Below are 12,934 nucleotides of genomic sequence, written 5' to 3'. Positions count from 1 at the left end.
TGTTCACCTTCCTTGTCAGCAATGCCTTCAAGCACCCACATGTCATAGGGAAGTGGGAGAGGAATCTTCTTGCAGTGGGTCCCATCCACCCAATGCTTCCGGCCATCGAGTTTCACTGAAGTGCGAGTGGCAAGGAGGACCAACAGTGGCCCTTTCCAACGAGGCTCCAGGCAGCTCTTCCTGTGGAAATTTTTCACAAGGACATAATCGCCAGGCTGTAACTGATGCCTGGGCCCCTCTAGTGCTGGTCGCAGTGTCTCCTGGATCTGTTGATGAAGACAACGAAGATCTTTAGTTAGCTCATACAAATAGTCCACAAGTAAAGGGTACTCTATTTCAGAAAAGCGCTTGGGCCTTGGGACACCCAAGATATTAGCAGGGCGGCTAAAGACCACTTCGTAAGGTGACAACACTGTCCTAGAGTTTGCAGTCTCCCTGGTAGATAACAAGGCTAAAGGTAACGCATCTGGCCATCGCAATCCTGTGCTTTCTTGAATCTTTGCTAACTTCAGTTTGAGAGTACCATTGTACTTCTCAACTAGGCCTGCTGACTGGGTGTGGTTCGCTGTATGAAACTTCTGCTTAATATGTAAACCTTCGCACACCAATTGGATGACTTTTGAATAAAAGTGACTTCCGTTGTCACTCCAGATCAAATGTGGTAATCTGAAGTGTGGGAAGCACTCTTTCAGGGGTGCCTTTGCCGTTGCTATAGCCATATTCTCTTTAGTGGGGTAAGCTTCAATCCATTTACTGAATGCACAATTCACTACCAACACATACTTCAAATTGTTAACTTGTTCCATTTCGATGAAATCCATCTGGAGAACCTCGAAAGGGAAAGAAGGCAGTCCAAAGTTACCTGAGGGTGTAGGAGTGCCCTTCCCAGGATTGTGTGTCATACAGATCGTACAATGCTTTACTAAATGGGTGGCTACCTTGGGAATATTGTAATTCTGCCATACTGGGTCCAAAACCTTAGATATTCCTTTAGCACTTATGTGGGATGGGCCGTAAGCCATGGTAACCACTGGGAGCACGTAAGCATTGGGTAACATCCATCTCTGTTTCTTTGACTTATCCGTCCAGCACCCCTCCCCATCTAGATGTCCTGTACTCTCCTGCCATATTGCCAATTTGTCTAGTGTTGCCTCACTCTGGATCTCGTTAACATTTTCCAACGTGTCTTCAAACATTCCATCGTCTGGGACCCACCTAGAAGTTCCTGCCACAAACATTGTTTTCATCTTTGACCTAGCTGTCTCTTTAGCTGTTTGGTCTGCAAATGCATTTCCTCTTCCAACATCATCTGTTATTGCCTTGTGTGCACTACATTGTATTATTGATAACTTATCTGGGAGCGTTAGAGCTGACAAAAGTCTATGTATCAATGGGCCATTCTGTATTCGTAATCCATGAGATGTCAAAAAACTTCTCTCTGCCCAGAGGCGCCTGAAATTATGGGCGACCCCAAAGGTGTACTGGCTGTCAGTACAAACATTGACAGCGAGTCCCTCACTCAGCTCAAAAGCCCGAAGAAGGACAACCAGCTTTGCAGCTTGGGCGGACTGATATGGGACACAGGATGTCTCAACTAAAGTGTGTAACGTTGTAATTGCATATGCTGCAGTGGGGGTGCCAACTGGTAGTTTGAAACAAGAGCCATCAACATATAGCTCCCCTTGGGGGTCAGATAGGGGAACATCAGTCAGGTCTACCCATCCCTTTGTCTCTGTTCTGTACACACAATCATGTGCATCTGTGTCACTGCTCATTGAAGGGAAGGGTAGTAACGTGGCAGGGGTCAGAGTGGAGCATCTTGTGATGGTAATGAGCGGAGTAAACAAAGTGAGCTCATAGCCAGTCAGATGTGCACTAGTAAGGTGCTGCTTGTTTATCTTGTTCAAAAGCGTATCCACAGCATGGGGTACCATTACTGTGAGGTCAGTGTCAAGAACAAGCCCCGCCAATTGTCTGATAGAAACTGCCACAGCCGCGGCAGCTCTCAGGCAGCTCGGGAGGGCTCTGGCAACATTATCAAGAATGGCAGAAAAATAAGCGCAGGGCCTTTGCTTACCACCAAAACCCTGTGTTAGAACAGAGAGCGCGCAACCTTCCGCATCATGTACATAGAGCACAAAAGGCTTCTGGTAGTCAGGAGTACCAAGCACAGGAGCAGAACAAAGCGCAACCTTAAATTTCTCAAAAACTTGCTGGCATGCAGATGTCCAAGGAGGGGTTTTGTTAGTAAGGAATAATTAGGGATCCACTGACGACAATACAAGGTAATGCTGATAAATGCACTTACTTCATGTTGGAACAGACATATTAGTAATAGCAGCTAGGCACTCAGGTGTTAGTCTGTGACCCTCCTTTGACAGTAGGTGACCTAAATAGGTGACCTCCTGTCGACAATATTGAAATTTGGAAAGAGACACCTTTTGTCCATGGTGTGCTAAATTTAACAACAATTTAACAGTGGCATCTTTACAACCATGCTCCCTATCAGAAGCCACAAGTAAGTCGTCAAAGTACTGCAATAGCACATTACCAGACGGAAGTACCAGGGAGTCCAACTGAGTTTTTAAAGCTTGATTGTAGATACTAGGGCTTTCTGTATAGCCTTAAGGAGCACGGTTGAATTTGCCTTAGCCGGCATGAGCTTTAGATTCTAACAGATACCTCCTATCTGGATGGATTGGAATGCTAAAGAAAGCATTCTTCAAATCAATGATGGAAAAGTGTTTTGCTGTTGGGGGGATCATCGTCGTTAGCGTGGTAATGTTGGGGACTACCGGATTCAGGGGCACTACAACTTTATTAATTTCACGGAGGTCAATTACAAAGCGATAAACATTAGGATGATCATCAGAAGAATCCAATGGAGCCTGTTTAAGAATAGGAAGGATAGAGCTATTACACACATTCGCCACGGTCTATTCAACCACACCAGACTCCATCAAATCCTGTATTATTTGTAATAAAGCCTTTTCACCTGCGTGCTAGATCTTGTACTGGGGAATACGGGGCAATACGGCATTGTCTTTGATCTGAATAGAGACCGGCGGGATCTGAAGCAACCCCACATCCGTTTTTTTCTGTAGCCCACAATGTGTATGGCACATCTTTAAACTCAGCAGGGAGGGACATCTCTTTTGCAAACCACTGTGCCGCCTTTGGCCCAATGGTAATGTAAACACCATCAGGAGAACAAAAGATAGTTGCGTGTAATCTTTTCAACAATTCCAATCCCATCAAATTTCCCCCACAATTTGACGTTAACAGGAATGGCGAATCTACTGTAAAAGGGCCAATGGTCAGAGCAAGGGGTTTAGAAATGGGGCTAACAACCGTCATGCCTGAAAAACCTACCAAAACATTATTTTGGCCAGGCAGAGCTGCCCCTGGGACCAGCGAACGAGAAACAGAGCTATTCATAGCACCCGTGTCAATCAAAAATGTCTTGGCCGTGCCTTGCAAATCCGCAGTGACATAGGGTCCGCGCTGATCTACAGGCACTGGAAGTGGTCCCTTACCCTGTCCCCAGCTGTCCTAGCTGTGGGACAACCCTGTCACTTTGTCCATGTCATAGTCGTCATTATAGTACTGTCTGCCTCCAGAGTCATCAAAATAGCTCTTGTTCTGATGAGAATACAAGGAATTCTCTGACTGCACCACCCCCCGGCCTCCTCCTCCTCTACCATGTCCTCTAAAACCCCGACCTCTTGGGGCCTCAACTTTCTGTAACAACTCCGGACACTCACTTCACCAATGCACCTCCTTTTTACAATACGCACATTGATTTGGCCTAACGGGCGCACCCAGAGTACTGTTAGGCAGGGGGAACCTACCTCTACCATTCCCCTTTGTTACTTGCTGCAGCAACACCCTCGTCTTCAACTCCTTCTACTTTTTCTCCACCATCTCTTTCTCCTCATTCTCCCTATGCTCCTAGTACTGTGCCATACTCAATATTACTGACGGGGATGAGGTGGTGTAAGTACTTTCCACAGCCTGCAACCGAATTGCAATCTCGAGAAGCAAATTAGTAACAAACCTGTTGACAAACAGATGGACACCACCCTTCAGTGACAGATCTTGGCCACTAAAATCTAGAAACACCCCTTCAAACCTGGTAAAGAAATCAGACACACTCTCATCCTTCTTTTGACGACACGCATTCAACTTGTCCCAGTCCACTCGTCTCGGCGGGATGAGGGAATGCATAGAAGTGATAATAAGCCATGGCATGGCTAACAACTCCGTCTTCGGCTTCTCACTGGGCTTGCGTTCCTTGTCCCATGCACGGATCTCATACCAAGTTCCACCCAGCTCTGCAGCATGATCCTGTGTATGATCCTGTGTATGTACCTGCCTCCATATATCTACCGGTACCAATAGACTGAAAAACAACTCAATATAAGCTAATGTCATCACTGTGGAGGAGGCCGCCTCCGTCAACTCTTTATAGTATGCAGTTGGATTTTTTCGAGGGTCTTTCGGGATAATACCTCACTCCTCTTCTATGGAGTGTAGATACATCGTTCCTGGCTGCCACTCGTCGGCGAGTAACAATGTCATGCTCATCTCGCAACTCTGGTATTTTGGGGTGGTAAATGGGATGAACTTCCCTTATGGGAAACTGCATCACTGTCGTTGGGACCTTCTGAAGCAAACTACCCTGGTAACCCACTAATGTCGGCACATTACTGAAAACCTCATTAGGGCCCATATCTGTCGTATATACCCTGTCCCGAATGTCATAGATAATCTGCGGTGCAATACCCTTGAAACACTGTTCCGACACTCATATCAGCGTAGCTGACAGGTGCTTAAGAGCATGTTGCTGTATAAATGGCTCATAATCTTTCATCACGCTCCACACATCTTCCAAACTATAGATCGGATTCCGAGCCCAGTGTGCAGCCTGGTCAGCCACCGTTTTCTTTTCCTTTTCACCCACCGAAGAGCGCACCACCACTTTCTCCATGCAGTCACATGCTGCTGCCCAATTCGTTCCATGCATTCCACGCACAGGCATCTCGGCATTTTGCAGAGTCTGAGGTAACACACTCAGAGGGGAAAGAGCAGATGAAGAAACAGGTACCATCGAAAAGAAAGACTGTGTTGCAGGAGTAAGAGAAGGTGTAACCACAGGTACAGAGCCGGGAAACGAAAGGGGAGAACTAACAGCTCCCACCCCTGTGCCTGACGAAAGTGTAGAAGAAGCCGGCCCGGGTCGAGCCGAAGCAGTAGGGCTAGAAACAGTATGACTAGGAATGGCGGATCCAGAGGCCGAAGACGACTGAGATGTTTGAACTGACGGATATATCCGTTTGGGGGCATAAGGAGGTGGGGGTTGAGAGTCTACTAACTCCTCAATGAGATCATCACCTTCCTCTCTAGCAACATAACACTTATCACTTTCTAATCGAAACTTCCCATCTGCACACTCTATGCCTTTCTCGATCTGTTCTCTATCATAAGCCATTGCTTTCTGCGTTATTGTTTGCATCTGTACCCTCCTACCTTGCTTCTTTGTCCTGCAAGTAATTCGCCTTTTGTTCATAAAATGTGCCAGTAAGTGGCCACTGTAAATCAGCATTGTCCCTCGTATATTTATTCCACAACGTGCTAAACATAATAGGGCCAATGCCGTACTTGAAGTATACATCAAAATTTGGGGTACCCTCTGGAGGCGCAGGCTGCCTCTCTTCTAATCGAGCCTCAGTAGAACAACATCGACATCCAAAGCACCCTACCTCACTTAGACAAGGCATCTTAAAATAAGACACATGCACTGTCTCAAATGGACAACTATGACGCCAGCCCGCAAAAAACGAGCCACAGCCAAACCAAAACAGTCTGAGAACCGCACCCTCCGGTCCGCTGACTGCATCAAGACAAGGCAGTCCAAAGACTGCACCAAGACAAGAAGACAGGCTCCAGCCCCAGGCCTTTTCAAGAGTAAGCCACATTTCCAGTTGGCCTGGCAGATTGTTCGCAAATGCTATGTGTCTTTTAAAGGGTCTGCAAACCCACCAAGTTCAAACCAAGACAAGATAGTCCGGAGACTGTACCAAGACACAGCCCGTAGGCTTGTGCCGTTCAACCATGGCGCCACATTCTTCCAAGAATTAAATCACTCACCTGGTGCACTCAGGTCGAGCAAGATTATTCTCCACTTCCGACTCTTCTGACCAAAAAGTCAAATCCAGGGTTCACCTTCTCAGGACCCCTGCCGGCGACCACCAGACAAGGAGTTGCCCGATCAGACGGGTGGGGTAGCCAAGAGAACCAGGTTCTTATCATGTGGGGATCCCCGATCCGCCCGACCGATCAGACGCTGCCCAGCCCTGCAACCCGATTACGGGTGAGTCGGATCGCCTTGCAGGGTCCCTGTTTGGGCGCCAACTGAAGGAAGTGGCCCTTAGGGGCCACCCAGGTTATCTACAACCACCTAATCGCCTTCCAAACAAATGATCAGTCGGGCAGACAGTAGAGAATACAAACAGTTATCCATTAGTAATACTCTGCAGAGGAGTCCAATCTGACCTGCACCCTAAGATGTCTGCCGAGGGACTGGCCCTCCAACAGTCTGCAACGCATACCAATTCCTCCCAAGAACCTCCAACCATGCCTACAGTGGAAAGTTACCGGCTTAGGCCGAACATGAACAAAGGAGGCACAGGAGGATGGGCTACCACCTACAAGATGGGTACACACTATCACAGTCTCAAGGTTGCCGTGCTTGGTCTCAGGATCTGCTAACGTGGGAGCAGAGCTACACACACAGATTGCTATGCGAAGACAGAATGGCCTATTCATTAGTAAGTCCGAAGACAATCTTGAACAGAAAAGAAAATATTAACTAAATACAGTGTTTGGCTGAGGCAAGCAAGATTAATAACAGGGCCTAGTTCAGACACAGCCTAATGGGGATTTCAAAATACAAAATGGAGTCACACTTGCCAACTGAAGTTCGCACACTCAGTGGGTTACATAACGTGGATATGAATGGTGTCCAGTTTAGCCGTACACTGCTAAACTAATGTAAGATGGAACAGGTGTATCACAAGAATTGGGTTTTTCAAGCCTAACAGGAGGCGCTGTTGCACTTCGCTGTCGCTGACCGATTAGAGTGCTCCTATATCAGCACTCATTCTATGGTCCCCACACACAAGCATGCCTTTGTTGTTGGGAAAACCTGTGTGCAGAGGGGTTTCCCAGAGACCGTCGAGTTTTCCAAGGACTCGTGCTGGCGCTGCATGGATGATGCGTGCTGAGTCCTGCAAGCCACCTCCTAACATCACCGCGGCATTGGAGAAAAAGCATTTTTTGTTTTATTTAATAAAGGCAAGCTTTTTTGTATGCTCTGCCCGTTCCTTATCCCTCCGTCCTGCAACCTCTCGCCATCGCTTTGATGGTGGTGATTGGAGGGTGTTCTGGGGCTGCCCCAGGCTGACCACCCCCAAGGGATCAAAGGATGAAGCACTTCTGAGGTCACTGGTAATGGCGGGGTGACCACATAAGCCCTGGATGGCAGACACAGTTCACTTATTTTCTTACCGAGGTGCTGCTGTGTGAAGTGAGCTCGACATGTGATCTGCTGCAGGGGAGTTGTCGATGTGGGGGAGTTGGAGACCAGGATAGTTACTGAGTGAGTGGGGTTTGTTATGTGCTCCTGCTTGCGATGTAATTGTGGTGTAAGGGCCTGAGCGTCTGACTCCGGAGCTGGAAAAGCAAGTTAGAATCTTGCATCTGTTCCATATCCTGTGATTTTGGGAAAATCACTTACCCTCCCCTTCCCTAAAACAAAAACAGGCATTTGCAATGCAATAGGTCTTGCATTTTTGAGAGTTTGAGCTATTGGCATTGTAAATGACAGTCAATGCCAATAGCTTAAACTCTCGTTTTTGTTTTGAATGTATTGGCCTACTCCGATTGCACTTAAACCACTAACCTTTTATATTTCTGCTGGGACAGTGTCTCGACAAATTTGTCCTCGGCAAAGAAATACTGAGCAGTATTTGTGTGAAATTTTTTATTTCACATCTCTCTACCATCTGTGTGACTCTGCCGGACACAAGGACAACTTTGGAGCTGATTTACCAAGCCATTTGCGTGCGCAAGTCAAATTTAAATAAACAAATGACAGTTTCCATTCTCAAGGGAAATTACAAACGGTAAACTTGCATGTAAAAATTCATTTAACTGGTCATTATGTTCTCCTATGATTGTGTACGGTGCATAGGTAAATCCTACCCCAGGAGAGGGAATGCTATGGAGGGTGTTGATAACACCCACAAACTCTCACGCTCATAGGTATTCATAGACTTTATTCTGCAATGGGTCTCGCGTTTGCGGCAGTTTGAGCTTTTGGCGTTGTAAATGACAATGACTTATTTATGTCTTGAAAACATGCAAGCGTGCATAAACACCCACTTTTTATTTATACTCTTTGCTTACGAGAGGCAAGGCTGACGGTAAAAATAGAAGGGACTATAAGTACAAAGCGTGTGTTTACACACCGGTTGCGGGTTTTCAAAACACATAAATAAAAGGCATTGTCATTTACAATGCCAATAGCTCAAACTCTTGCAAATGCGAGACGTATTGCATGGCAAATGTTTGTTCTATGTGTGCTGCATTCTGCAGTACACATAGAAAGAGGAAAAAGCCTCTTGTGATTGTTTGTGGGCAGTAAGGTGTCCCTTCCTGCCCAAATATAATCATCCCCGCAACCCAGGCACCATTGCACCATGGTGCAAAGGTGCTTGCGTTGGCGTAATGCACCCCATTGTGCGCGAGCGCAGGGCAAAAGGACCGGAATGCGATTACCTGATAGATAGGTTGCATTCCTGCCCTTTTCTTTTGCCATAGGGCAGTGCAGCAGCAGGAAGGCCTACGGCAAGAACTCATAAATGAGGCTCCTTAGATCTGACTAACTTGAGGGTGCTTGATGCAGCTGGCATACTCCTGCGGCATACTCCTGCTGCATCAGTCTTTGCTGTTCCTCAAGTTCAGAAGTAGGGTAAGAAGGACTTTACATGAGTTTTGGCCGTAACTGCACTGTTTCATGACCGACAACGTCCTGAAGCCAAGCTCGAGAGAAAAAAGTTCTATAGTCTAGCACTAGGGTCAGCAGGGAAAAGAAAGTGGCGGGAAGATACGATTAGGACAGATACACACACTGATGACTGGGCAGCGACATACCGACCGACACAGGCAGTTGCAAGGATGTATACAGCATATACAGACAATTGCAGTGACAGTGAGGCACAGATATATATGTGGAAGGAGAGACACTGGGAGAGAGAGGCTCTAGGGCCAGGAGATGGATGAATGGATGGATGAATGGATGGATCGGTCTCGTGAAGGCCGGTGGGGCTGTGTCTGAGCCAGTCTCGTCAGATATATCATGTCTGGCAAGTCCTAACTGAGCGTTTTCTATTTACCTGTCTGAAGTTGTTATTATTTTGGTTCTTATCATAGTTATCTGGGGAAAGTATGGTTCGGCAAGGGGCACAAAATGTTGGGGACTGACTTGAGTAATTAGGCCCGCGATAAAATGTTTTTGGGAGGCCCACTCATGGTTTTAGAATCGTTTGCAACATCCAGGATAAACAGCTGTGGGTAGTTGCAAGTTGCACTTTTTTGCAATATAAAGGCCCGAAAGCACATCAAAGGTATGTCGGCATAGGGAATTGTACAACTATCTCCAAGTACGGTCGACAATCCAGACACACACACTCTGTGTGGATGTCTGGGAGCAGCAGGGCTCTAACATTTTCTGACTCTATTTGCGAGTAGTTCATCAAGTCCTGGGATTTTACTTTGTATCGTGGTACTTGTAGTGTGAATTTACAGCCAGATAAAGGGCAAGCAAGGCGAGTGGGACAACTCGGTAAGACATCTGTACTGGATGTCAATGCACAGGTGCAATCTGGAAACGCGCGGGCTCTGGGACAGTGCACACCCTTTCCAAGTCACTGACAAGACGCCTACTTACACCTGGTAATATGTATGTGACCGAAATGCTGCTTTGGACACCCCAAAGTTTTCTATGGCCTCAGTTCTTGTGTGCAGCAGTGTGTGTGTGTGTGTGTGTGTTTGTGTGAGAGAGAGAGATAATCAGAGATTGTGAGTGTCACTATGGCGTGGAGTCACCAAGGGGCATATGTATCAACATCACCATTTGCGATTCTCAAATAGCGATTTTTAAGGAATCGCTATTTGAGAATTGCAAAATGGGATGTATTTAAAAAATTGCAAACTTTTTGCGATTTCTTAAAATTCCTTAATTGCGATTAGCAAATTGCGAAATCGCAATTAAGGAATACCTGCCCATTCATTCCTATGGGCCAGGAGACTCATAGGAATGTATGGGAAGTAATTCTCAAATTGCGAATCGCAATTTGGTAATCGCAATTTGAGAATAATTTCAAAGGTGCAAGGGTGTCAAGATGACACCCTGATACACCCCTGAAATTAGCATGTGTGGTCATATGGCGCACATACATGCCCTAAGGGCATGTATGTGCGTCACATGGCACTTTGTAAAATTACAAAACGTGCATTTTTAAAAGAAATCGCAAATTAACACCAACTAGTAGTTGGTGGTAATTTGCGATTTCTTAAGGATTAATCGCAATCCTTTGGTGAGTGTTACATTTCATTTAAGAAATCGCAATTTGCGATTTCTTAAATGCTTACACAAACTTAAGATATCGCTAAATTAGCGATTCCTTAAATTTGCGTTGGGAATTTGCCTAATACATCCCGTTTTGCGAATTTTTAATCACAAACGCTGTATTTTGCGAATCGCAGCGTTTGCGACTAAAAATTCGCTTGATACATATGCCCCTTAGAGAATCTAGTGCAAAGGTAAGACATGCCAGTAAGTAAACATGCCCCACTATATCTACTACTCAGCTCCCCTGGATCAGTCTTCAGCTTTACCCCCAGTTCTCAGTGTAAGGAATTAAAATACAATATTATCCCTTTCGCATCTCTATATTTTGCTCTTTCAGTCTCAGTTTTTCTCTCACTTTTACCTGGCTCTGCTCTTCCTCTCGGGCTCTCTTTGTTTCTACGACTGTCGTCCATCTGATTTCTCACATGCTTTCCGTTTCTCACACCGGTATTTCCAGTCACACTTCACCTCTTTCCCTCCGATTCCTGCCACCCTCTACCTTCTCATCATTCTGCTACCTCGGGCTTCAAGTGGGCCCGGTCCGGGGGAGGGGGCGGGGCATTGCTTCTTAGTGCAATGAGCTTAACTACCTCATAGTTCACCATTTCGGCATGTCGAGGCTCTGTGAGTGGAGCAGGATATGGAGGTAAGTGCACCTGGTAAGACCGCAGCCCTGCCAAGGGTCACTCAGCACTAATGCATATTTGGTACTATCGCATTCTCTCAAAATATTTTGTCACACAATTCAGAGGGCCAGTACTTGCTTGAATTACTGTGCCTGCAATGCGCTTTGCACCAATACTAATGATGTCTGTTGTTCTGTGGCTCTGTGAACATGCCCAGGGCCGAGGAGAGGTCATGGGTTATCAGCCGTTTAAAAGTCCCAGACTCCCATGGCTGGAAGCTTTTGACCCAGATTTACTTTAGTATTCATGGCAGTACTGGAAGCTTCTCCCCCCCCCCCCTTTTGTTTTTAGGTCTCCCCTGATCCAGCGCATGCGCTGGTCTGGCCCAGACATTTTGTATACGGGCTTTTCAAAGTGTTGCCGTGGCCTAAAGCTTTAGTGCACGTGAACGTGCACGCGCGCAGCGCCATGTGTCTTTCCTTCGCAGCACGCGATCGCAATCGCGATCACTTTCACTTTCGCGGCCGCGTGGCGAAAGCTTGTTTTAAATGTTATTATGGAATCGTACCAAACGCATGTGGGTGGTCACAGTTACACCACAGGAATGCAGTATACACACGAGCAAACATGCTAATATCTGAACTTTCGTCTATATACATCCCCAAAAATGCACTACAGTTTGGCTTTCAAAGAGGCATCGCGCTTTTATAATCTCTCTTGGTGACCGTTGTTGATACAGATTTGGTCACAGCCCCCCACGTCTCCGTCCCAGGGCTCCATTTAAACTACAACCCCCAAAGAAGCCAGTACCTATTGGGCACACGTAGGAAGCCTCATGCTACAGCAACGTGAACACATTTCTTCCAGAACTGAATTGCGTGTTTTCACTTCACCTCCCGCGAGAGATCTCTCTGGCCTCAGTTGCTTTTCTGAAAGCCGTTAACCAGGTTTCGGCTCCTTGCCGCTTGAGCTGGAGACACGCTCTCCGGCCCCTAGATTCCCTTTGTGAAGTCGGCAGGCTGATCCCCCGAGAGCTGTGTGTTTATTTTGACAGGTGTTAGTGAGATATGCTGCCTCTCCCTGGAATTGTTACCGTTCGGTTGTGAGTTAAAGTGAGCAAGCCCTCAGTGTACAAACTAATGAATTTACCTAATCGCTTCCAAATAAAAGTACACCTCAAGCTGAGCCAGATTAATCGGATAATACCATCCTAATAAAAATTGTATTACTCCTTCGGGGTTATGGGTCCCGTTTTTTATTCCACATAATTCAATGGCTCAAATTCTTATCTTTCCCAGCTCCACAGAAATTCCAAGAGCTGAGAGTCCTAATGCTTTTGCAAAGATTGCCCTTTCCCTTCTAGAACCTTCGCTGCCTCGAGGGTCTGCTGCAAAGATCAATCTGAGCACGTAGCAATCAGATGAGAGGCCGAAGGGCCCCGTTCTATCGACAAATGAAATTGACATTAAATTACCCTTACACAAACTGGAAATGGGTTCCTTAACAAAATGGTAATATCCTTATGGAACCCGGTGGCGTTGCACTTGTGCCCTGGGCCATAATTCAAGCAGAGAAAACTCTCTTACTGCCCACTGCTTGAGTAATAATGCAA

Source organism: Triturus cristatus, chromosome 4_1 (assembly GCF_964204655.1).
Source record: "Triturus cristatus chromosome 4_1, aTriCri1.1, whole genome shotgun sequence".
In the NCBI taxonomy this organism is placed as follows: domain Eukaryota; kingdom Metazoa; phylum Chordata; class Amphibia; order Caudata; family Salamandridae; genus Triturus; species Triturus cristatus.
This window is presented reverse-complemented; position numbering follows the sequence as displayed.